The sequence below is a fragment of the Eumetopias jubatus genome, unplaced genomic scaffold, assembly GCF_037043125.1.
Source record: "Eumetopias jubatus isolate StellerSeaLion01/CBP00866 unplaced genomic scaffold, mEumJub1_p1.0 scaffold_13, whole genome shotgun sequence".
NCBI classification, from domain to species: Eukaryota; Metazoa; Chordata; class Mammalia; order Carnivora; family Otariidae; genus Eumetopias; species Eumetopias jubatus.
The window spans coordinates 21,113,208-21,139,149 of NW_028274819.1; positions in this window are offsets into that span (position 1 = coordinate 21,113,208).

A 25,942-nucleotide genomic window follows, 5' to 3' on the forward strand; every position below is an offset into this window, starting at 1 on the left:
TTAGCGGCAACTCCTGCTTTCTGTTTCTAAAAGCAGTACATTTTCAGGTGTGTTTAATTGCTAGTGCAAATCAAAAAATAAAAGGAGTACAAGTTTGCAGAATCAGCTGGACTGAAGGACCCAAACAGCTATAGAACATTAGAACAATTAGCATTTGTATTTAGCTGACTGTTCTCAAAAGATGTACTATATAGATGTTCAGTTATTTTTTTAAGATTTTATTTATTTGACAGAGAGAGAGAGGGAGAGAGAGAGCACACAAGCAGGGGGAGTGGGAGAGGAAGAAGCAGACTCCCCGCTTAGCAGGGAGCCCAATGCGGGGCTCGATCCCAGGACCCTGGGATCATGACCTAAGCTGAAGGTAGCTGCTTAACCAACTGAGCCACCCAGGCGCCCTAGCTGTTCAGTTTTTTTTCAGTTCTGAAGAAAGCCTAATGTGGGAGTTTCAGGTAAACTTTTAAAAATTAACATTGCAGTGAATAAAGGTGTTAACTGCCATCAAAAACATTTCCATGCAGTAGTAGTGATGATGATGGTGATCATGATAATGAGGACAACAACAACAAATATGTCAAACACCTTGTTGTAGAGTTTATGAATCAATTTAAAATATTTTCCTTGGTTGAACATGTATGAAATAGAACAGATGTGTGTTCTATTTGTAGCTTACGCAGGTAAATTTCCTGTTCCCCAGAGAGGTCAAATCACTCATTCAAGGTGATAACAAAACCAGAGACAAATAAAATACTGAACTTCTAACTGTCCATTTCATGCTATTTCCATGATACTGTTCCTTCCTTCTGGCTCCAACATTTTTAATCCTTTCAGCTGATGAAATAGTTACATTCACTCATTTAGCAACTTTATCTCTTATTCTCAAGAGTCAGCCTATTACTGTGTTTAGAATATGTTGGCTCTCTATAAGGTGGTGATGGCATCCACAGCCTTAGCCCTGTGCTCACAGCAATGGGGAGGGGGCTAAGCATTCTTGATGGAGGAGTAAACTCTTAATGAAGTGATCACCTTTTGTCTCCTTTCTGATCTCAATCAATAATAGGATTTTGCACGCTTTCTTTAGCATGCTCGTCTTAACATTAATCTGGCCATCATAGTAACTGAAAAATAGTTGGGAAGCCTCTTTTGGACAAATTCTAGGCAAAATGTTGGTTCCCAGCAAGTGCCCTTCTAGCTGCATCCTTTGTTGCCAAACCAGTTCCACTTACTGGCTCCATTTATACGGACTTATCCAAGGACTCTGCCTGTGTGGAAGTGTTCTGAGTTTGGTATTTGAAGGCCTGGTGCATTGTCACTACTTATTTTAAGATGTTGTTTTCTAAAGTGACTTTTCAAATCTAAATTGTGGGAAAACAGAGATTATGAAAGCAAAAAGAAGGCACAAAATTCATCTAGCCTAAAGAACAAGGTACTCCAAGGACTGTGGGGGCTAGAAGGGCCACGCAGGTGATGAAGGAGCATCAAATGGGTACTGGGGTTATGTTGACTTCCTAGGGCTACTGTAACAGACTGCCAAACCTTGAGGTGGCTTACAACAACAGATATAGATTGTTCTATAAGTCGAGAAGCAAGAAGTCCCCAATCAAAGTATCAATGGGGCCATGCCCTCTCTGATAGCTCTTGGGGTAAATCCTTCTTTGCTGACAGTCCTTGGCATTCCTGGGCTTGTAGCTGCATCATTCCTGTTACATGACTACCTTCTCCCTGTGTGTCTGCATTGTCTTCTCTCTTTGCATGTCTGTCTCTGTGTCAAAGTTCCCCTCTACTTCTTTGGGATTGGGGCCCACTCTAATGACATCATTTTAATTTGATTACCTTTGCTAAGACCCTTTTTCCATATCACGTTAACATATGGAGGTACTGGGAATTAGGACTTCAACATATCTTTGGGGGAGGGACAATTCACACTGTAATAGAGATAAACTGGGGTGTATATGGTCTCTAAAAGGGGGCAGTTGCTCACTGCCAGCCTATTGCTCTAATTTCAAACATTATTTTTTAAGGGAAACTGAAAATCTGAATATTTTCTGGAAAATACAGGCACACGATTCATCTCGTTTAGTGATAACTGAACTAAGCATGTCTTAGGGTCTGATTGAGTCCTCTGCAGGCCCCCAAACTCTCTGTATGTGAAAACAGTGGCCTGGGCTGGCTGTCCAACTCGTCTGTGGCCACATAGCTCTTACAGGACAGCACAACTCAAACTCTCCTCCTAGTTTGTTTGTTTGTTTGTTTGTTTTGGACAAAACAGCAGTATGTCTAATTAATTCCTACTTTTTAAGCAATCAAACAGGCTTCCTTTTTGCATTCAGTTACGTTAAGTCCTCTCTATTTAGAGAAATCTTTTTTGTTTCCCTAAATTTGCCAGATAATGACATAAAATTTTTAAAAGCATCTATTCAAAAAATTGTGCATATACTTTATCATATATATACATATATATATAAAATTGTTGTATCTATAATGAAGCTATTTAGCTTTCCAAATACCTACCTGAATCAGATAGATAAAAATATTTTTTTTCTTTTTGCAATTTTGTGAATCATTTCTCTTTCGCTATCTTTTAAAGCTTGGGATCACATGGCATATAAAGTTTTAAATTTTACTTTTTGTTGGCATTTTCTCCTTTATAAGAATAATTTAACTGAAGAAGAGACAAGTGTCCAAGGTTAAAATATAAAAAAGGCAAACAGTAACCCAGAACATACTGTGGTTACAGTGAAAAGGATTTGGGAGCGATGGCAGAGCTGTGAAAGAGTTTATGAATCTCTCCTGAGTCCTCTATTTAAAAAAAAAAAAAAAAGAATAATTCGGCAGAAAAATCTAATACTTAATGAGAAAACATACAATTCACTTAGGTGACAAGGGAGCCTCCAAATCCCAAATACAAGCGAATGAGGGCAAACCATGATACCATGATGGCCACAAACCCTTGTGGTCTCCAATTTGAGAAGAGCAGCCAAAGCCGAGAGGGGTTTCTGCAGGATCCATGTGTGAGTGAGTGCAGGGACCAGGATGGAAACGTCAGGGCTGTCAACTCTGAAAAGCCAACATATCAAAGTAGCTCTGAGTATCACTCTGTTATCAGATTTCTGTGTTTGCAATAAATTGTCTCTGCATCAGCAAGGAAGGAGTTGAGGCCAGAGAGACAGGCAGGGGCCAGATGATGTAGGGCTTTGTAGGCTAGTAAAGAGTTAGGCTTTCATTCCAAATGTGATAAAAAAATTTTTAAGGATTTTAGCCCAGGAGTGACTTAGGTGTGAAAACATCACTCTACCTACTATGTGCAATAAGTACGATAGTGAAAACGAAGTGGGAAAAAAAGCCTATGAGATAAATGTCTCTGGAAGAGACTGATGGCTTGGATTGGAGTATTATCGGAAAGAGACCAAAGTGGATGGTTTTTAGTTATGTTTTGGAGGCTTAGGCAATAGAACATGCTTACTGGTTGGAAATGGGAGGAGGTTGGAGGTTTGGGCCTCAGTATCCTCACTTGATAGATAGTGCTGCTAATTAATGGGAAGGTCATGAGGGTAGGTTTTGGGAAGGAAGGAAATCAAGTGTTCTATAATGACTCTGTTAAGCTGGATACAGATCAAGACTGTATGTCTATATTTCAGAGTCATCGGCATTTACATGGGATGGCTAACTTGTTTTTACACAAAATGGAAACCTGGTTAAAGAGTATTCTACATTTCGCTTTTTTTTTAAAAAATAATCTCTTTGGAAAGATTTCCATAACAATATCCTTATTACACATCATCTGTTTAATGACAGTGGGTTTCCATTGTATTCTATGGATAAGCACTTAACGGTCTGTGGTGGCCATCTTTGTACATACATCTCTGTACACATGTGGGTGTTTATCTGTAAGAGAAATTCCTAGAAGTGGGATTGCTGCATTCAAGCATATGGGCATTTCACATTTTGATAGATATTGCCAAGTACTCCCAACAATATATAAGAATATCTGTTTCCTCACACCCTTGCCAAATTTCATCATCTTTGCCAATACGATAGGTTAAAAAAAAGTATTTTTGTTATTTAATTTGCATTTTACAGAATAATTAGTGAGGTTGAGCATCTATCCATATGGTTTTAAGCTACTTGAATCTCTTTTTCTGTGAGCTGAACTGCCTGTTTGCCTGTTTTACTCTTTGCCTGTTTTTTTCATTGAGCTGTTGTTGTTTTCTTCTAGATTTTTTTTTCCCTCCTCCATTGTACACAGTATAAATATTTTCCAGAATTTCACTTGTCTTTGTATTTTGGCATGTTTTTGACAGTGGGGTTTTTGAAACATTTTTGTTTTTTAATACAAGTTTATGACTTACGTGATCACAGTCATATATTCAGAATGACAACACTGTAGATGAAGGGATAAAGTAGTAAGACTTAATATATTACGGTTCTCATTCTGCTGCAGAGTTGCTGGGTGCCACTGGGACACTCATTTAATCATGTGCCTTAGTTTCCTCCTTGTAAAATGGAAATCACAGTCTCTGCCTTACCTTCAAGAACTTATTTAAGAAGAACTCTATGAATAAATATAATAACTCTCTCTTGGGTTTCAAATACTCTCAACATATGAATTTATGCATGCAAGGTGGATTCAATAACATATTGAATGTACAACATTACAAAATACTAAGAATTTCCAGAGTGTCATGTAATCTTTAAAGCTACTTCTTTAGCCAGTATTTCTCTTTGTCTTCCTTCTTGTCCTCTTTTTTTTTTCTTTTTTTTAATCCTCCTCATTTTCTTCTTTCTTTCTTTGTTACATGTTACCATATGTTTGGTTGTCATTATGCTGGTGGAGAACTGCGGTACACATCAATCTGGGCAAATTTGAAAAATCATAAAGGAAAGAAACGCTTCATGATCCCTCGAGGCTCTGTCCTCTGTGTCTTTTTAGTGATATCCACTTGATAGTTAAACATGCTGATGAATTTGACCAGTTAATTTGGGAGTCGTCAATACAGATCGATAGAAGAAGGCTGTGCTCATAACCCCCTGCAAAGCGGGGAGACTGCGTAGCAGCAAGAGCACTGACCCAAAGGTCTGCAGATCTGATAGCTGGTTCAGATTCTCTTACTAGCGGGCTTTACAGGAGTGGTTTATGACTATGTCATCTTATAAAATAAAAAGTTACAGAGCTTACTTACTTCAGAACTCAATCAGAAGAAGGTGGCTGTTTCAATGAGCAAAAAAAATACATTCAGAATTAGGAATTTAGGAATTAAATTAATTAAATTAAATTAGGAAATGGGGGAGTGGTAGAATCAGTCATGTTCTCATCATACACAGAAACAAAGTAAGACCCCAAGAGGGAAGTTTTGCAGAATCCTTAAAGCATCTTTGTGAAACACACTTTGGAGATCCCTGGTCTGAATTATTGTTTCTTAATTCCTGACTAAACTATCAAATTTTGTGACTCATTTGCTACAAATAGCTGTTAAAAGAAAGGGAGGGAGGGAAAGAAAGAAGGAAAAGAACAAAAGTTTTCATAGTACAGTCCCTACCTTGTACATTAAGGGGACCAGGAAATATTACCAGAAGTGTTTTCTCTCTTACCTCACACGATATAATATATCCATATGACGTTCATGTTAAACAGTTAAATACAAACATCGTAGCAAGGGAAGATATGTGTCAGCCAGATTCCTGGCACTCATTTTGAATGGTTTCTTATTTGACTTGACTCTAGAATCCTGGATTCTGCAGAAAATAAATTTTACAAAAATTCTTAAGATTCAACAGATTTCCCTAACATTTTTCCTACCTTCTTATTTATCTTTTAGTATCCATGGTTGCCAGGATTACATGATGAAAATGAGATGCAATTTTATTAAGAAGAGAGCCATTGATAGTATGCAGTGTCAGGGCTTAATTTTGTCAAGAAATATACTAGGTATGGATGTGATTGAACACTGATGTTCTGCATTCATTCACTCACTTACTGTTTACCTACAGTATGTTAAGTCCTACGCTATGTAGGTCATGGTGATATGAGAATGAATAAGGCATGGTGCCTTCTCCAAAGGAATGTGCCCCCTAAGAGAGGAGATAAATATGTAGTTTTTCACACTTGAGGTGATTCATCTAACATATTGGCCTTTTGTGGCTTTTTCATTGTTTTAACCTGTTTCCAGAATCAATAGATGTTACTAGGAGTCTTAACCCTTTCACATATTTCTCTGGCATGTGAGTGGGCAGAGGGTAAAAGCATTTTGCTGATAATGCTCATACTTCCTACTAAACAACAAAAGACAGTCTTGTTACAGCAAAAGTTCAGGAAAGACAGAGGAGGTGACAGCATGATGAGAACTAACAGCAGATATAAGTACCATTAAATTTGGTGCTAGTAACATTTTTGGCTACTGGTTGGGAGGCCGCTGAGGCTAAGAGTAAGTGTTGAGGACACCGAAAACAGGACATTATTAAATGTGAAGCATCCCTGCCCCATCTATCTTTTAGCTAGTCTGGTATGTCAGCTTCCACAGACCTATTGACTAAAGCAGTGAGGAATAAGCGTCCCATGGCTCTGGATAACCGTAGTCTCTCCTAGACAGCGTCCTATTTGATATTCACTGTCTATTTATCTTTGTCCTTGACTCCATTTCCTGCACATAAGTACACTGTTGTCTCTATTCACTAGGCTTTGAAATCTGGTCTCTTGAGTGGTCACTCTTCCAAGGACTTGGGTCAGAGTCATCCCGTTGGCTCTTCCCGCTTAGGAAACTCTCATGTAAAATACCCTGGTGTAAGATGTCCCTCAGAGCCAGGCAGTTCTGCTTGGTCTTCAACAAAAGAAAGAAAGTATATTTTGATTGCCAAGGGCACTTCAAATTGTGCTTAAAGAATGATATTTTAAAGTATTTATGAAAGCATACCAGGTGACCTTATGGTATCTCTTCCCTCCCTTGAAACTATTCACAAAACTGAAAATGTACAATTTCCCTTTGTGTTTTGTCTGTTTTTATGTGTTTAGTGAAGCGTATCAGAAGAATTAGATATGGAAAAAAATCTTGCCTTTTTATCTTGTCAATCCCTCAGCTCTGTTGGTTGACATAATCTCAAATGGATCTCAAATAACCTTCTTGTAGCCTCCGTGCATTACTCCCCAAGGTGTCTGTGAATGTAGCATTTCCAAATGAGTCAAAGTCAAACTATAAGATTCTGGATGTCCTTTACCTTGCTTTCTTTATATGAATCCTATCCCGTCAGCATTTAGCATGTTATTTGAAATATAGTCATACCTGCCGACACACCTGTTTTGTATTTTGTCTTTCTTCCTTCAGTCAAGAACATGCCTATAGACACACCTGCTTTTTGACTTTTATTAAATTGAATAGTGATTATTCCCTTAGAAAAAGAGTTATTTAAAATTATTTGGACATTAAGAAAATACTTTAAGAAACTATAACCTATCTTTAAGGGACTGGCTATATGTATTTTTTTTTTAAAGATTTTATTTATTTGAGAGAGAGAGAATGAGAGATAGAGAGCACGAGAGGGAAGAGGGTCAGAGGGAGAAGCAGACTCCCCACTGAGCAGGGAGCCCGACGTGGGACTCGATCCTGGGACTCCAGGATCATGACCTGAGCTGAAGGCAGTCGCTTAACCGACTGAGCCACCCAGGCACCCCTGGCTGTATGTATTGATGTAACACTTCTCATGTTAAAAATCAGAGAACTTCATTGACAAAAGATCGTCTTTTGTACATTATTTTGTTTTGTGTTTTCACTTTTTAATTCTTTCATTATAGAAGTAGCATATCTACATGACAGGAGTTTGCAAAAAGGATATAAATAAATCACTCTTAGCTCCATAGCATTAATGTAACATCCCAAATTAATATTTTTTTAAGTATCCTCTTGCATTCTGTTTTCCTATGCATACTTTAAAAGTTGTAACCATAAAAGGCATATCTTCTCCTGCTTTTTTCCCCGCTTAATACGTATCCTGAGCATTTCCCTGGACTATTATGTGTCATCAAACACACTGGATATTGAGTGTTCTTTCCCCTTTTGTAATTGTAAATGGCCATAAGGCTCACTTTACACATAAATCACTATGGCTTCTTACTCATGCATTGATATATTAAGGCATGCTATTATTTAAAACTACTAGACTGAATTTGTCAGCATAAATAAAATAAATACCATTGTTTGCAATTCTGGCCTTAATTTGGTGGTTTGTAGCTCTTTCTCTCTACCTACCATGTAATGAGGAGCTTGTTGAAGTTGGCAGCAGAAACAGAGACACAAGTCTGTGATTCATGATGCTGTCTGATGACTACCCAGACTTACAGCTTGGTGTTGTTTGGAACTTGGCTTCCCTTGAGATTTATTCCAATTTTAATAGAAGCTGCTCAGCTCAGGCTTAACAAAAGCAGGCAGATCCAGTGGTAAGATGAATAACTGGCGATCTGAGAGCAGCACTTGGAGAGACCTGTGACAACCTTATATTAACACACTGACCTTGAATTTATTAGGATAAAGAACCACCGGTAAGGTAGGGTCGACCAAATCAGTCACATCTATATGTGGGTCTATGTATAACTTAAGTGAATATTTCTCTTTATCTCCAGGACTCTGTCCATTCAGAGTTGGCTTCTTAAATTGAGGTAGTTATTAGATAATAATTTTTAACTTACTTGTTTGTAATATTTAACTTCAAACTACAAAGAAGAATTCGAAGAAGAGTTAAGGTAAAGCTCTATTGCTCTTCAAAGATTTTGCCAAACTGCTATCCAGTTATGGAAAAACTGAAAAGAAGAGGGAAAATACTGGAAGTAAATCTAAGCATTTGCTGATTCCTGTATTTAATGCAACACCTGTTAAGTAGAAGACAATTTTATCTCAGGATTACAAATATCTATGGTCTTCCTAGGAATCCTGGTTGTTCACAAAAAATTCCATATATCATCAGAAGAGGTTTAAGCCTATTGACCAACAAAAGGATGTGTGAAGCTGGAAAAGAACAGAGTGGGAGACATCCTTATGTTTCTCTATGAACCTCACTTGTCACCAACACACTTATTTGCATGTCTTAAGAAGTTAAGAGGTTTGTCTAAGTAGAGTAAAAAATGCACATGTCAGAGGTGGAAAGTAGCCAAGCTAAGCTCTGCTAAATCATCTCCTCAGTAATCAAGGTCTTTTCCAGAAATCTCATTCCATTTGATTAATACCTTGGGTCAAGTAAGGGTTGCATTAAAACTCAGAGGATATTTGCATTGTGGATGCATTTTTTAATTATGTAGAGTCCTCTTAACTTGTCAGACAAAACATTAGACTAGATTTAAGGGAGGCCAGCAAGAGGATGCCATGTTGGGCGACTTTCAAATGTGGCCTTACAAAGCTCCCTGTGGTCTGAGACTCCCTTATGTTTCTCTGTGAACCTCACTTGTCACCAACACACTTATTTGCATGTCTTAAGAAGTTAAGAGGTTTGTCTAAGTAGAGTAAAAATAGGAAAACAAGATAATACAGACAAGGATTTGGTTAGAAATTGAATTGACATACGACAATAAATTTTCTTCCTGTTCTATATCAATAAGTGAGCCATGTGGCTGACTGAGGATTCAGTTCAGAGAGAAGGAAAAGCCAATATTGGACAGTGGAAACTCCTAAATTCTGAAGGCCAGCAGATTGAGCTTAAGTATAGTTCAATAATTTACTACCTGTGTGACCTTGGTCAGAGCCTCCGAATGTCAGTTTTGTTAATTGCAACTTACCTTTTATTTAATTAATCAAAAATACTTATTGGGCACCTCCTTCATGCCAGGCATTATTCCAATTACTGTAAATTTAGCAGTAAAAGATCTCTGCCCATCACAGAGTTTATCTTCTAATACTTTTGAGGATTATTAAGCTGATTAAGTGAGAGCATGTATTTAAATCTTCTAGCATAGTGCTTGGTACAGAGTACTCAAAAAATGTTCAGTTTTCTTCTATTTCTCCTAATTCATGAGTAAAAGTCTCAAGCCAGCTTAGTGGGACTTTGGCACGTGTTGACTTAACCTTTTTCTGCCAAATGTAGTCTTATTAAACAACATACGAGATTAGTCCTGTCCATTTCAAATATAATACCCTGTGTAACCATTGATCACAAACTCAAATGCATATAATGGCCAGGCAGAGAAGTGAGTGAGTGAATCGAGTTACAGTAAAGAGAACAGGCAGTAGTGGGGATCACGTAGCCAGGAAGATACATGGCTAGACCATAGGGATTTCCAGCCAATCATTGTCATGTCGATAAATGGGCCCAGGATTGCCATTTCTTCTAATTTTGCAAGGGAGGTAGGAAATCCAGTTTATTATGTAAATTTCCGGATTGTAAAGTTTAGGCACCTCATGACTAGACACACAGAGTAGAGCAGTTCTTTGCAAACCTAGTAAAACAAATCGATCTGCCACGAGTTTGCAACATCTATTTGAAATATGTGTATGTATTGTGTCTGTCACTTTTCAATTCTTTCATTATAGAAGTAACATATCTACATGATAGGAGTTTGCAAAAAGGATGTAAATAAATAACTCTTAGCTCCATAGCATTAATGTAACATCTCAAATTAATATTTTAAATTATCATCTTGCATCTGTTTTAATATTTTAATATGTATATGTATATGTATTTTGCTCATACATCTACCTACAGGATTGATGATTATTAAACCCAGATTAGACTGAATTATCTCCCTTCTTCTATGTCCTTCAGAGTCTCTGTTTTCAGCATTGGATGATGTTCAGTTCTGGTGAGCATCACAATCACTGCTGGCACTTCTTAAAAATGTAAGTTTCTAGAACTTGCCCCCTACTTACTAATTAAAATCTCTCGAAATATAGCAAAACAATCTGAACTTTTAAAATACTTTCCCAGGTGATTCTGATGATAAGCCAGGACTGGAAAGAATGGATGTACAGAATGAAGGATGATTCTTTTAGCAGACAAGATCCTTCACAAACTTACCTTTTGTATTTCACTGCATTGTCTTTTCTCATCCTCACACTCCAGCCACACCGTGCTGCTTGCATTTCTCTGAAGGTAACGCCACTGTCATGCTGGATGCATCTGCATCTAGAGAGCCCACTCTATAGCCCTTCTACCTTCTCTCACAGAAAACCCTTATTCAGCTGTCAACCCCCAGGAGCGATGTTACATCTTCTCCAAGGCTGCCTATGTTCTGCTGGGAAAACTTGGGTGTTTCTTCTTTGCATGTCCCACACACTTTGGACTTCCCTGAATTAATGATACTTGCTGTGATGTATTTCCATTGTTTGTTCCCATGTGGGTTTTCCCACTAACATATTGTTGTAGTCAGCTTGAGCTGCTATAACAAATACCTTAGACTGGGTGGTTTAAACAACAAGCAATTACTTCTCACAGGTCTAGAGGCTGGGAAGTCCAAGATGGAGGCACCAGCAGATCCGTTGTCTGTTGAGACCCAGCTTCCTGGCTTGCACATGGCTGTCTTCTCACCGGATCTTCCTATGGCCTTAAGAAAAATTATCGGTCACATGTCTCTTCTTAAAGGGACACTAAATCCTTTCATGAGGGCTCCATCCTTATGACCTATTTACTTCCTAAAGCCTCCATCTCTAAATACCGTCACACTAGGGATTATAGCTTCAACATACAAACTGGGGGCTGGAGGTGGGGGGCACAAACATTCAGTCCATACCATCATGTTGAGTGTATGGCCATTTTCTACCAAATCTTTGATTAAAAAGAAAATAAAGTAAATGTTGAGCTAAATTTGGAGTAGCAAGTGTAGTAAATTTGGTTTATTCTTCACTAAGTTCTCATTTCATCAATTTATAGGAGGTGTTCCATTACGGGAAAGAGTGAATCAGACTGATCCATTAGGTACTTAATTTGTGGAGCTGAAAAATTTTAAATGGTGTGATTTTTGTGCATTAATATTACAGCTAGGACAAAAGCAAAAATTTGTTTTATAAATATATTTTTTAAAGAATTCTGCCATCATTTTAGAAATACATGATTTTTGGAAATGTAAATGACAGAGTACCTATGGTAATGTTTTAATTTTTAAAAAAGTCTATCCCTTTGTCAGAGTTTCCCAATTTAAGTGAACGCTTTGTAAGAACTAGAAAGTTCTGTGGAGGCGAGAGCTAGACAGGGTGGCAGGGAGGTGTGCAGAGAATTCTGTTCAGCAAGACTAATAACAGCAGACATTTACAGTCTGTAAAGGTAGCCAGGGACTCAGACAGCTTTATTGATGTGTCATCAGGCTGAGAAGAGAAGGCACCACAGCAGGGTGACAAGGACATGTTCTGTGTGTTCATCGATCTGCAGTCTCCCATGGAAAACTCCACATATTTCTGAATGTCTTGAGTGGTTTTATTGATGCAGCTCCTGCCAGCTGAGAGGGGATTTAGAGTCACCACATTTATTTTTCATGTCGTGTTAGCGCTGTCATTTAAGTATTTAATGTATACATAGATGATGCAGGAAAGGAGGTTATTGAGTATCTCGTCCAATCATTGAGGGGGGGAGGGGGCTGCTGTGGAAAATTGCAAAACTCCACTAAGTACCAAGTCTGCCTGAGATGTATTATATGTGGCTGCAATTCTGGAATTTCTGCAATCCTTTGTTACTGAAATCCTATATTGCTGCAGGTGATGAATCTTGACCCATGAACCAGCCAATGGAGCAAAACTGCCATCCAAGAAGATGATAGGGAAAGCTGATAGAATTTTAATACATGTCTAGTTTGTGAGTGGGTAAATTCATGGGACAGATTGAATTAGGGCATGTCAGTGGATCATAAAGTGATAGGCCTAAGAAGGACTCTGAAAGGTTATGTAATGTAATCCATTTTCCTGTCTCTAAGCTAGAAAGCCCTTATATTGTATGGAGAAAAGAATAAAACAAAATAAAAAAATTCCACAGACTTATGAAGTTCAGTCAGTTTGGGGTATTAATTTCAATTTTGAAAGATATTTATAAACACTATTTGGTTATAATTTATTTTTATCATTAAATATTAAATTCATAATTAGTTTTTCATAGAAACAATAAATTCTGAAGCCTGTATTTGTTCCTTGGATCTAGCTTCTGACTTCTCTTTTCTGTAGTGTACTTGATTATTAACTTACCAGTTATCTGAGCCAACTATATACCCAGGTATGGTGCTAGGAATAATGTTCTAAAAAAGTTTATCGCAGTTAAATAGGGAAAAAAGGCAGTCCTTACTCAGGACATTTGGAGAAGTCAAAGGAACACCTCTCCAAGACTGGGTTGGGGTTGGGGGAGTGTGGGAAACATTAGTGAAGGTTTCTTGGAGGTAACTGCAAGTGTGTATATTACTATATGTATATTTCCACAACCAGTGTGCTTCAATAAACCTTTAAAAACATTGTTCACAGTGGAACAGACCTCCCTATTTTTATTTAGGATGGTTTTTTCTTTTTTTTAAGATTTTATTTATTTATTTGAGAGAGAGAATGAGAGAGAGAGAGAGAGAGAGAGAGAGCATGAGAGGGGGTTGGGTCAGAGGGAGAAGCAGACTCCCTGCTGAGCAGGGAGCCCGATGCGGGACTCGATCCTGGGACTCCAGGATCATGACCTGAGCCAAAGGCAGTCGCTTAACCAACTGAGCCACCCAGGCGCCCTAGGATGGTTTTTTTTCTATCTCAGAGTTGTGCATCATTCCTTGCTCTTTATTAGGAATCTTACTCTTGTAGCTTTAAAATAAATCTCTTTTTTTTCCCATCTCAAGATATAACCCAAATCATGATCTTCCCTTCATGACTAAGTTGTCTGAAATAATTATACACATCCTATCACTCCTTAACCTGTTGATACCTGGACTCTGTCCCTACCCCTCCTGTGAAATAGCTCTGGTGAAGATTGCTTAGGGACACCAAAGAACTCTTGAGTTCATATCTCATTTGACTTCTGTGCCGCTTATGTCTTCCTTGACTACTCTCTACTTAGGAAGCCTTCTCTTCCTGGACTTCTGAAGCACCTTTACTCCTTCTTCTTCTGTGGTGCTCTTTACTGTCTCTGGTAGTTTTCTTTCTTTTCTCTTGTATCCCAAGTGATGTTGATCACTATGTTTCCATTTGTATCCTTCTTTCTGCTCTTTTTTTCTTCTCACAATATGTGCTTTTATTTATTGATTTTATCAGCTTGGGTTCTTCAACTCTCTTTAACATTCTGGTAGTTCACAAGTCTCTATCTCCCACACAGATGACTTTGCAGAGCTGAGCCTTCACACCAGCTGCGTGTGCATAGCTTCATTTTTGTATATAATTGAGCCTCTGCAACCCGAGGGTCCAACCCTGAGCTCCTCATGCTGCTCTTGCCCGCCCCCTTCTCCTCTGTTTCCTGACCAGCCACAGAATGGCACCACCAATCGCAGTCTGTTTGTCACTCTTCACTCTTTCCTCTTCTTCAGGAACCCCATCACTTTCCTACTGATTGTACCTCTTTGATACTCACCCACGGTTGAGAAGCATCAGTGACTATTTCTAAGGCCTTGACATTTTTTTTTTTTCATTAGTTTCAGAGAAGGCAGTGTGAAATCTTGCAGATGGTTAGAATCACAAAGAATTGCTAGATTAGGGCCATGCCTGTTGCAAGGGCAGTGTAGATTAGGGTCCACTGCCAGAAAATGTGTAGAGTAGGTGATGGCTGTTTTCCACCCTCATAACTTAGCCATTCCTCTTTCCTTCCCCCTGAATGCCTCTGATGACAATTGTCCTAAGAAAAAAATTGATCACCCATGAATTATTTTATTTTGTTATAACAACCACCATTGTCTGCTTTTTTTAAAGAATGCTTCAGAGTCATAAACACAAAGAGAATTATTCTTACTGTGGGAATTTCAAGAACTGTGGAGTTGGGCAGTGAATTAATTTGAAAAATAAAGTTCAGACTTCCTCACATCCTATTACAAAGATACTAATACATGAAAGTTAGCCTTGCTTTAGTAAGGCAGTATGCTTTGGACAGGATATCTAATGTTCTATACAAATCATAGTGAGGGAGGAGAGAGGTTACTCTAAGATGAATTTGGAGATATAGACTCAGGTTGACAGAAGAGCTCTGTAGACCAATAAATGGTTTGGCTTTTTTTTTTTTTCCCCAAATGCATTGGGAAGCCATCTAGGCTTTTTTAGCTGAGGTGTCATATAATTCTGTCAGCTTTGTGAATTATATTTTATATAAGCAAAACAACACAACAAGGATCAACATCTGATAATGTCTAAAATTAGGTAGTAAATAGACATGGAGAGAAACAAAAAAATTTGGAAATACATCTTGAAATCAGCATTACCAAGTCTTTTGATGGATTTGGATGTGATTAGTTCTTTGCTTGACAGGTGGGTACATACCTTACTAATTTTCTGAAATAAGGAAGATGAGGAGAAATAGAATTTGGAGAAGTGTTAAGAGCTCTGATTTAGCTGGATTAAGTTGGAGATGCCCATTCAATGGATAAGTGAAGTAAACAGTTGTGCATCTGGCGTGGAGTTGTATTAGCTAGTATGTTGTATGGGAGGAGTACCCTAGCCTGTTCAGCTATTCTTATATGAACAGGAACCAGGTGTTTCCTCTGGGCTGACATAGCTCTATAGCTATAGAGCCTTACAACCTGACAATGCAGTAAATGCGTTATATTTCAGGAGCCTGCTTGTTGGGCACAAATTGCACCCTGATTCCTAGTCTACCAACTTGTACACCTTTGACAATCAATTAAGAGAAAAGGAAATAATCAATTTTTATTGGAATACTCAAAGTTATATTTCTAGAATGTTTCTTTTTTCTTTTTTTAAATTTTATTTTATCATGTTATGTTAGTCACCATACAATATTGGAATGACATGAACAAAGATTCCTAGATCACAGCTACCTGTCAGTCCTCTCTGAACTTTACCTCTGGTCATTTTTGGTGCAGGTCTTGGTAAAAGAGGCATACTTTCTGGCTGAGCCAGGTTTTTAGTCCTGTTGGTTATGTTAAAGAAATTGGCATGGAGATGTAAGGGGGGACAAGGTGCTTAAGAGTTAGAAATCGCCAGCAAAGAATGGCTGGTGACGTTGTAAAGGGAGTATAACGGAAAGAGAAAAGTTAGAGTGAAGGGAAGATAATGGAATTCCAAGTTGGGATGAAGGGTTTACTATTTTGTCCTCTAAGGATTATTTTTTTATTACTTGGTGGAACATAGTTGCCATTGAAAAAGGATGATTACTTCCTAAGGCATGAGGATTTAGAGAGCTGCAGATGGGGGCGGGGAGGATTCTCAATTTGGAGGAAGCTTTGGCAGCTGGGGAAATTATATAATATACATTGCCAGGTTTTCAACTATGGGTAGGAGTAACACCCAAGTCTAAATGGTGGACCTTCAAGCCAGAAATCCTGAAAGGCTCTCCCTCATCCTATGTTAATTGCAAATTAACATATCTCTAGCAGAGGGAAGCCCTCACTTTGTCAATGTCCCCCACTGCTACTGTGCAGCCAGTGTTTATGCTTCAGGGGAGAATGTTGCTAACTCTCTTCCAGAGCAATGCCTGTGTTGCCAGTTGGCCCGCCAAGTCACATTGCACCTCACTGTTAGTTAATACAAATGCTGAAGGGAGAGTGCTTTCTTTGGAGTAGAGTAATGCTCTGTGCTGCATTCATGAATTTTATGGGAGAAGAAACTTACCTGGATGTTGGTAAGGTTTTGTAATTCTACAATGCACTCATTATGCCAAAGTGTCATTAGTTTTCCAGGAAAATTGAGTAATACTCTACTACACATTGAACTTTTTTAAGAAAACAATGACTTTCCAATGGTTAGAGGAAAAAGGATTCAAAGGCAATAGTAATACGCTTCATCCAGTTCCTGTTATCTGTAGCAGAGGGGTGATAATAGCTTTTATAAATGCTGAGGGCCAGTGTTTCCAGCTATTGGGATCACTTTGAGCTTTATACTCCAGCTTGTGCAGACTTCCTGCCCTATCATCCTCAAATTGTTATGCTCAACTGATGCTTTTACATTGTCTCACTGCTGTTCTCCTAGTTTCTAGTGTCAGATTCTTGACTTGGGATTCACAGTTAAATGAACCAAAATGTAGAGTCATTACTTTCTGCCTTTTGGTCTCCAGTGACTTGTGTTAACACTGTGTTTTTCTGTTTGATGTTTGCAGTAGAAATATTAGATGTCAACCAGGAAAATAAAGGATACAAATGATGCCGTGAAGGTCTCTGAAGGGGGGAAACATTCAAATCTGAAGTTTTTAACTGTGATTCCCTTTGTCAAAAAGGCAGAAGAAAAAAAGCAATCAATAGAAAAATCTAAGAAGTTCTAATTCTGCAGCCTTTTCATAAAGAGAGGTTAAAATATATTCTGTCATAAGCAAATGATTTTAGTGGGTGCTTAAAAAAATCAAACTGGCAGTAACTCATCTGGAACTTTTCTTAATCTTAAATTATTATGGTTAGATTAGACATAATGGAGGGAAAGGGTCAAATACAGGACTGATGGGGACGTCCAAGAGCATCTAACTCAAGATTTTATTTGATAATTCAGCAAATTTAAAAACCAGAAAAAAGGAATTATACATCCCCCAAATTTCCCACTTCTCAGTGAAGGCAGGGCAGGGGGAACTTCCCTCTAAAACCAGTGTTTCCCCCACTGCATCACATAAATGCATAGGCACAAAATGCAACCTGGATTCATAAATACTTAGTCAACTAAAATTATTATTTTTTGTTTTGGTTGCTGTAGTCCCCTAATAAGTGTGTCAGATCTCATCCAAGCATGTCTGTGCGCAGTTAGGACAGAACATGGTGGTACACTTACTTTATAACTTTCTTCTCTAGGGTTCCTTCATTGGCAGATTAGGAGAAAATAATCTCCATTGTATGTCTGCATCTCAGAAAGGCATCTGGTGGTCTCTTACTATCCTTATGAGGAAGAGAGAGAGATAAATGTTCGTTGAGAGTACTAATTGGTAGATCCATAATTTATTTTTAAATTCATATTATAACTGTCTTATACTTTTTAAGGTCTGTTTTAAAGAAGAGGCATTAGCTTTCCTTTGTGTGATATCAAAACGTGATCTGGGACAAATTGGTAAAAGTCAAAGATATAATTTGATTGGTTTTAAAAGGTAATGGGGTTTCTTAAGAGTAATGAATTTCCTATCACTGGCAGTATTCAACACAAGAAATAAAAACCTGCATCTGACAGGGCTTGGAATAATCCAGTACAACACTTCTCAGGATATTTGGTGTCAAGACCTGTGCACATTCTTATAAAATTACTGGGGATTAAAAAAAAAAAAAGTTGTTGATGTGCATTATATTATCAATAAAACAAAACAGGACATTTTATTCTATTTTTATTTATTTATTTTGAAACAGAAAATTTTAAAGCAGTTATGAATTCACTCAAAAATATAGTAAGCTTATTACATGTTAACATAAATAACATAGTTTTACAAGAATATCTATTATTCAATAGATTTTAGTGAGAGAATGGCATTGTTTCACATTTTCTGGTTTAATAGAAAAGAGCTGGATTTGCATCTGTGTTTCTCATTCAGCCTGTTGAGATACGTGGTTTCATTTGAGGTATTGAAAACAACATGCCTTCTCATGGATTTGTAGTTTGAAAGCAGGTGGTGGGTCACCTGGGTGGCTCAGATGGTTGGGCTCTGCCTTCCGCTCAGGTCATGATCTCTGGGTCCTGGGATGGAGCCCTGTGTCAGGGTCCCAGCTCAGCAGGGAGTCTGCCTCTCCCCCTGCTTGTGCTCTCTCTGTTTCTCTCTCTCTGAAATGAATAAATAAAATCTTTAAAAAAAAGGGGGGATGGTGATGGTATTTTAATCACCTTTTTAGATAATTGTGAATAAGTGTATATGTGAAAACTCAACAAGGATAAGTCTCCTAAAGGTTAATTGCGATGTGGAATCTGAAACCATGCCAATGAGCTTTTTGTTTTTATCTTAAAAGTCATTGGTCCACCTTGTACTTTGATCTTTTACCAATGCATGATTTTGTAACACTGTGAATTTGGTCACTTAAAAAATAAAAGTTCACTGAGTTATACAGATCTTCTAAATATCGATGAATTTTTTTAATCCAATATCAAAAAACCCCACATGTATTAATATCACTCATCTAATCAGAAAATTCTTTAGGCATTGGGAGGCTGTCACACTCACTGTGATGGACACAAGTCTTTCAAATTTCAAATTTTTGTTTGAAAGACAAAATTTTACCATAGATCACAATATGCAGTCTGTTTTTTTTGAAGTGACAGGCTCACTTTGTTAATTTTGGAGAAAGTAGCTACCAAGTAGCCAAGTATACAAAAACATAGTTTGTCTATCATTTGTTTTATCAAATGAACATGGAGTTCTAGGAAAAAGCATGTATTTCAGTTTACAACTCAGTCACACGACTCTTTTTCCTTGAGACAGACATCGTACTTCCTTATGTGGAAGAAGCATTTTTTTCAAGTCTGTTACTCAAAAGTTAAGATTGAGTAAAATTAGAATTTCTACAGCTTCATGAAGGAAAATCTTAAGTGAAATGGGTATGATTTGGCTACAGCAGGGTTTGAAATATAATAACTACTAATTTAGTTTGTGCCACTGTCTTGAGTCCTGCTAAGGCACCATCATTTTTCCCCACCATTGTTTTTGTACCATCCGTGAAAATATCAATTCAGCAAAAAGGCAAATAATGTCTTCGTATCACTGTGAATATACTTTTGAACTTGTGGAGTGCCTCAGATGGTCTAGGGGCCTCCCAGTGTTCTGTGAACAATGCTTTGGGAATCACAGGTGTTGTCAATAATACAGGGTCTGGATTAGATACTTTGTTTTGAATGCTGGCTCCACTACTTATAATTTGGGTGACCTTCGTCAAGTTAACAAAATTTCTGAGTCTGTTTCCTCATCTATAAAATGGGGTTGATCCTGGTAACTGCCACAGAGGGTAGTTGTGAATAGTTAAAGAGAGAATTTTATACGCCAAGCAGCACATTACTCAACTATAGTTAATGTATTTTGACATAGGCCATTGCTATAGTGATAATGTCCGAGTTGTTGAGTTAGGCTGTGTGATTTGGACCAGTTAGGGGTAAGAATAAAGTACCTGCAAACCACATTCAATACTGAGATTCCCTGATTATTTTTGACCTCTAAAAGTTCCCACCACTACCACCACAGAACTTAGGATACAGCTACAATGCAAGATGTTTTTTGGGGAGTAGGAGTTTCCCTCTCTCTCTCACCTCTAAACAAAATCAACCCAAATAAACATACCGATTAAAAGTGGTAAGCATGCTATGTAAAAACAACTGCAAGCCTACCCCTTCCAATAAGAATGATGTGTGTAAATCCCTTCTGTATAAAGTTGTGGCATATGTTTGCCTTGTTTCTAGCTTTTTGCAGTGTAACACAGAGGTTGGTGAGGACCTGAGTATCTGGATATGAATCCCAGCTTAGCCTCTTTGTAGAAGTGTGGCTATGGGCATTTTCCTTAAGCACTCTGAACCTCTGTTTCCTCATCTGAAAAGTGAGGATAATATTTGCACCTATTTCATGGAGCAGCTCTGAAGATTCACATCCAGAAAGTGCCTAGTACAGGATAGGCACGCAGAAAGTGTTCTCAATTTCCTTTGTCAGAAAGACACTACTCCTGACAAACTTGAGTATGTGGCAATATATATATTTCATGTTTTGTGGAATTGCCCTAGGCTTGGGATTTCAAAGACATAATGAACTCATTATCTGTCCTTTGAAGCTCTTAAAGTCAAAGGGTGAAGGTGGCATTGCATGAATTGTTGGTGAGCATAGATTACATAAGTACATGGCAGGTACGGGAAAGAAAAGGGTGATATATTCACAATGTTTACTAGCTAGTAATCCGTGAGTGCCATTCCAGAAAACAGATGCAACAAAATAAAACAAAACAAACAAACAAACCAAGTGCCAGTCCTAACCAGGGGCAGGGACCTGCAGCCTCAGCAGGCATTAACCCCTCATGTGCTGGATCACAGGAGATGCGCCAAGTAGTAGGACCAGCACATTTTCTGTGGGCTCAGTGTAGCTGGACTCCTGCTTGTCAGCTAATTCCTTCCAGAAAGATGGTAAGCATGATTTCACTGGCTGCTGATGAGTTTGTTTTGTCCCCTCTCAATACTAGGGGAATAATTTTCAGAGTGAAGTGAAGCAATTCATGGGACTGAGCACATGAGTTTTATTCCTAGCTTCTTATGAACTTGAACAGGTGGAGTAACTTTAAGAACCAGTCCATAGTATCACCAGGGCAAAGAACATACTCCCGTTTGTGAGTAACCTTTATGACTCAGGGCCAGAGGACCTCGTTCATTGTGGAGCTGAGATGCTGGTAGTGAGAAAGAAGGATCATTGTTGGAAATGATGACGATGACGAGAAACTATCATCACCTCACTCTGCATAACTATAGCTGGGGAGCCTTTGAGTTGTCACTGATAACTTCACTTAAAAAAAAAACAAACCTGCTTTAGTCCTGTGAGCAGACACTGCAGGAGCCAACAGATCTATGGAGGAACCAGCTGGACTCAATGCTGTCCTGCAACTCATCAAAAGCCTTGTGAGGTCAGTTACTATTTGCAAAATCTCCTAAGCATTGATCCTCACAGAGGCAGGGAGAGTTCAGCTGAGTTTTTTAATCCCACAAGGAGTCAGAGGCATTGGCACTTAGCAAATCCTCTTTTAATTTGCTCACTGAGAAAATTCAATCGAGATATCATTAAAAGAAAAGAGACCAGCATGGCACCATTGGTCTGGTCCATCTTTGAGCTATCACTGCATTCAAGGGGTGGTAGTGATGGACAGAGTTGTATTTTCTTGCTTCTGGATAAGCCTCTGTAAAGGAGCCCACGTTTCTTTCTTAATCCAGAAACCAATACAAATTATATATGTATAAAAAATACCCATTACCCACCTGTACTTGCTGAGCCCTCCTCTCAGCAGTAGGTAATTAAGCAGTACCCCAGTTCTGTGCTCAGATATCAATTTGGAAACCCCTGGGGAAACTAGAATCATGAATGAAGGAGTCCAGTTAAAAAGCAGGGATTTCTGAAAAGTGATAGGAAAACAGAACAAAAATTACCATGAACATTGAAGCCAGACATCGGAGGAAGTAAATAAAAATTTAGACTTTTGTTATTTTAGGCAAGTTATTAAACTCTCTCTGAATTTCTGTTCTCTCATGTATAAAATTGGAATAATACTTCCAGGTGTTTTATAATTAAGTATTCAATTTATATCAAGAGTCTGGCAACTGGAAGGTATTTCCTGAGACTGAGTTCCTCTCTCTTTACATGTACACAGTCAAGTTCACAAGTTTATGTCACCAGGCTGCTAGGGTTGGAATTCCACCTCTGCTATATGCTTGACCCAAGAGAGGGTGCTGGATATCTTCAAATCTATGATCAGATATAGCTTAATATAAAAAAATGCATCCTAGGGGCACCTGGGTGGCTCAGTCTGTTAAACATCCGACTCTTGACTTTGACTCAGGTCATGATCTCAGGGCTGTGAGATGGAGCCCCACATCGGGTTCGATGCTCAGTGGGGAGTCCACTTAAGAGTCTCTCTCTTTCTCTATCCCTCTGTGCCTCCCCACTTCTCCAAAATAAATTAATAAATCTTAAAAAAATGCATCCTACATTAGAGGGTTTTTGTGAGAACTAAATATAGAATTATGCAAAAAGGACTTGCAGAGTTCCTAGGAAAGAGCTAACACTTTTTTTCTATATATTATTATAACTTATTAATTATGTACTTAAGAAGTGAAGGCAACCATTGGTGTCACCTTTGCATGGTGATATTTGTGACAAATTAGTAACTTTCTCATTCTTGTATTTTTTAATTTTTTAATTTTGTGTTCTTACATTTCATAACTTTTGTATTTTATGATTATAACTATTCAAAGGAAATACTAAATATTGCTCTATAGATTGCACACATTTATTATTATTTTTTTAATTACCAACTACCTCTGTTCTCAAGGCTAATGGGAATGATAATAACTAAACTTTCACCATCATTCTTGTTTTATTGTGGTGGGCAGTAAAACTGAAGATCTGTTTGTTTTTATTTTTATATTTACAGATTATACAATAGCATTTCTACAGTTTTCCCAACCCTGCCTGCATGCCTGATTCTGTTTGATTTGAACTTGTCACCTTTTTAAATCAGGGGTCAGGCATTTCTTTACCAATTCTTTTCCCCAACCTTCCAAACATAGCTAGGCTTTTCTCACCAAGTCCACAGCACCCTAAACCACACCTCTTTTGTGCTATACCTATTGATTTTCTTTTTTATTTTAAAACAATTTTAAATTTCTAGAAAAGTTGCAAGGATAACTGGGAAAACTCCCATATACCCTTTAACTACATTTACCAATTTTATTCATTCTACCGCATTTTAAAAATAATCTGTGTGTGTGTGTGTATGTGTATATATACATATATGTTGATAATTATATATGGTTAATTTTTTAAACATTTGAGATTCGGTCACATTCATCATGCTTTTTTTACCCCTTGATGCTTAATTACAGTACAGTTGTCAAATCCAAGATATTTAATATTGACAAAATAACACTACCTAACGTATGATGACATGCTTGCTCAGTTTTTCCAAAAATGTCATTTATAGCACTTTTTTTAAACTCCCATATTGGATATAGTCCAGGATCATGAACACATATTGCATTTAGTTTTCATGTCTCTTGAATCTCTCATATTGATTCTTTTTTGTTGAATTACAATTGGCATGCAATATTATAATAGTTTAGGTATACAAGATAGTGATTCAGTATTTTTACTCATTACAGAATGACCAACATGATAGGTCTAGTTACCATCTGTCACCATACAAAATTATTATATTATTGACTATATTCCCTATGTTGTGCATTATGACCCTGTGGCTTATTTATTTTATAACTGGAAGTTTGTACCTCTTCATCTATTCCACCCATCCCCCACACCTCTTCCTCTGGCAACCACCAGCTCTCTGTAGTTATGAGTCTGCTTCTGTTTTGCTTTGTACGTTCACTTATTTTGTTTTTTTGGATTCCACATATAAGTAAAATTATACAGTATTTGTCTTTCTCTGTCTGGCTTAATTCACTCGGCATAATGCCCTCTAGGTCCACCCATGTTGTCACAAATGGCAAGATCTCATTCTTTTTTATGGCTGAATAATATTCTGTTGTAGGTCTGTATGAATATATATATATGGGTGTGTGTTGTGTGTGTGTGTTTGTATTGTGTGTGTGTGTGTATACACTCACACATCTTTTTTTATTTTTCATTTTTTAAATTTTCTTTGCCTTTTTAAGTTTTTATTTTAATTCCAGTTAATTAACATACAGTAATATATTAGTTTCAGGTGCACAATATAGTGATTCAACAATTCCATACATCACCCGGTGCTTGTCAGGACAAGTGTGCTCCTTAATTCCCAACACCTATCTAATCCACCTCCCTCCCCCACTCCCCTTTGTTCTCCATAGTTGAGCGTCTGTTTTTTGATTTCTCTCTCTCTTTTTTCCTTTTGTTCATTTGTTTTATTTCTTAAATTTACGTATGAGTAAAATCATATGGTATTTGTCTTTGACTTATTTTGCTTAGCATTATACTCTGTAGCTCCATCCATGTCATTACAAATGACAAGATTTCATTCTTGTATATGGCTGAATATTCGTACATATACATACACACATCTTTATCCATTCATCAGTCAATGGACATGTGGGCTGTGTCCACATCTTGGCTATTATAAATAATGCTGCTGTGAACCTAGGGGTGCATGTATCCCTTTGAATTAGTATTTTTGTATTCTTTGGGTAAATACCTGATAGTGCAATTGCTGGGTCAGTAGGTAGTTCTATTTTTAACTTTTTGAGGAACCCCCATACTGGTTTCCACAGTGGCTGCACCAGTTTGCTTTCCCACCAACAGTGCAAGAGGGTTCCTTTTTCTCCACCTCTTCACCGACATCTGTTGTTTCTTGTATTGTTGCTTTTAGCCATTCTGACAGGTGTGAGGTGATATCTCACTGCTGTTTTAGTTTGAATTTCCCTGATGATAGGTGGTTATGAACATCTTTCTTGTGTCCGTTGGCCATCCAGATGTCTTCTTTGGAGAAATGTCTGTTCATGTCTTCTGCCCATTTTTTAATTGGATTGTTTGGGGGTTCTTTTTGTGCGCTGAGTTATAGAAGCTCTTTATATATTTTGGATATTAACTCTTTATTGGATATGTCATTGGTAAATATCTTCTCTCATTCAGTAGGTTGCCTTTTAGTTTTGTTGATTGTTTCCTTTGCTGTGCCAAAGCTTTTTATTTTGATATAGTCCCACTAGTTTTTTGCTTTTGTTTCTCATGCCTCAGGAGACATAGCTAGAAAAAAAGTTGCTGTGGCTGATGTTGAAGAAGTTATTGCTTATGTTCTCTTCTAGGATTTTTGTAGTTTCAGTTCTCACATTTAGATCCTTAATCCATCTTGAATTTATTTTTGCACATACACACAACTTCTTTATCCATTAATTTATCAATGGACATTTGGATTACTTCATCATGTTGATTTTTAATTGTATACTTTCTGGTCTTCTCTGTATTAGACTTAAATCATTTTGAGGCAGGGCTATTGTGCATTTTCTATTGTAATTCTTTCATTACCTGCCATGGCAAATGAAATATGAATGTACTTACTGTATGGTTCATTATGCATGAATAAATAAATGAATAAACTAGTGAACCAGGTAGATTGGAGCAAGAATTTATTTACTTATTTGAACAGATTTGACAGATGTTCACCAAAACAGCAGCATCAACCACAACTATAAACAAATAAGCAATACTACAGCACACACTTGGGATTCCATGGCAAATCACCCAG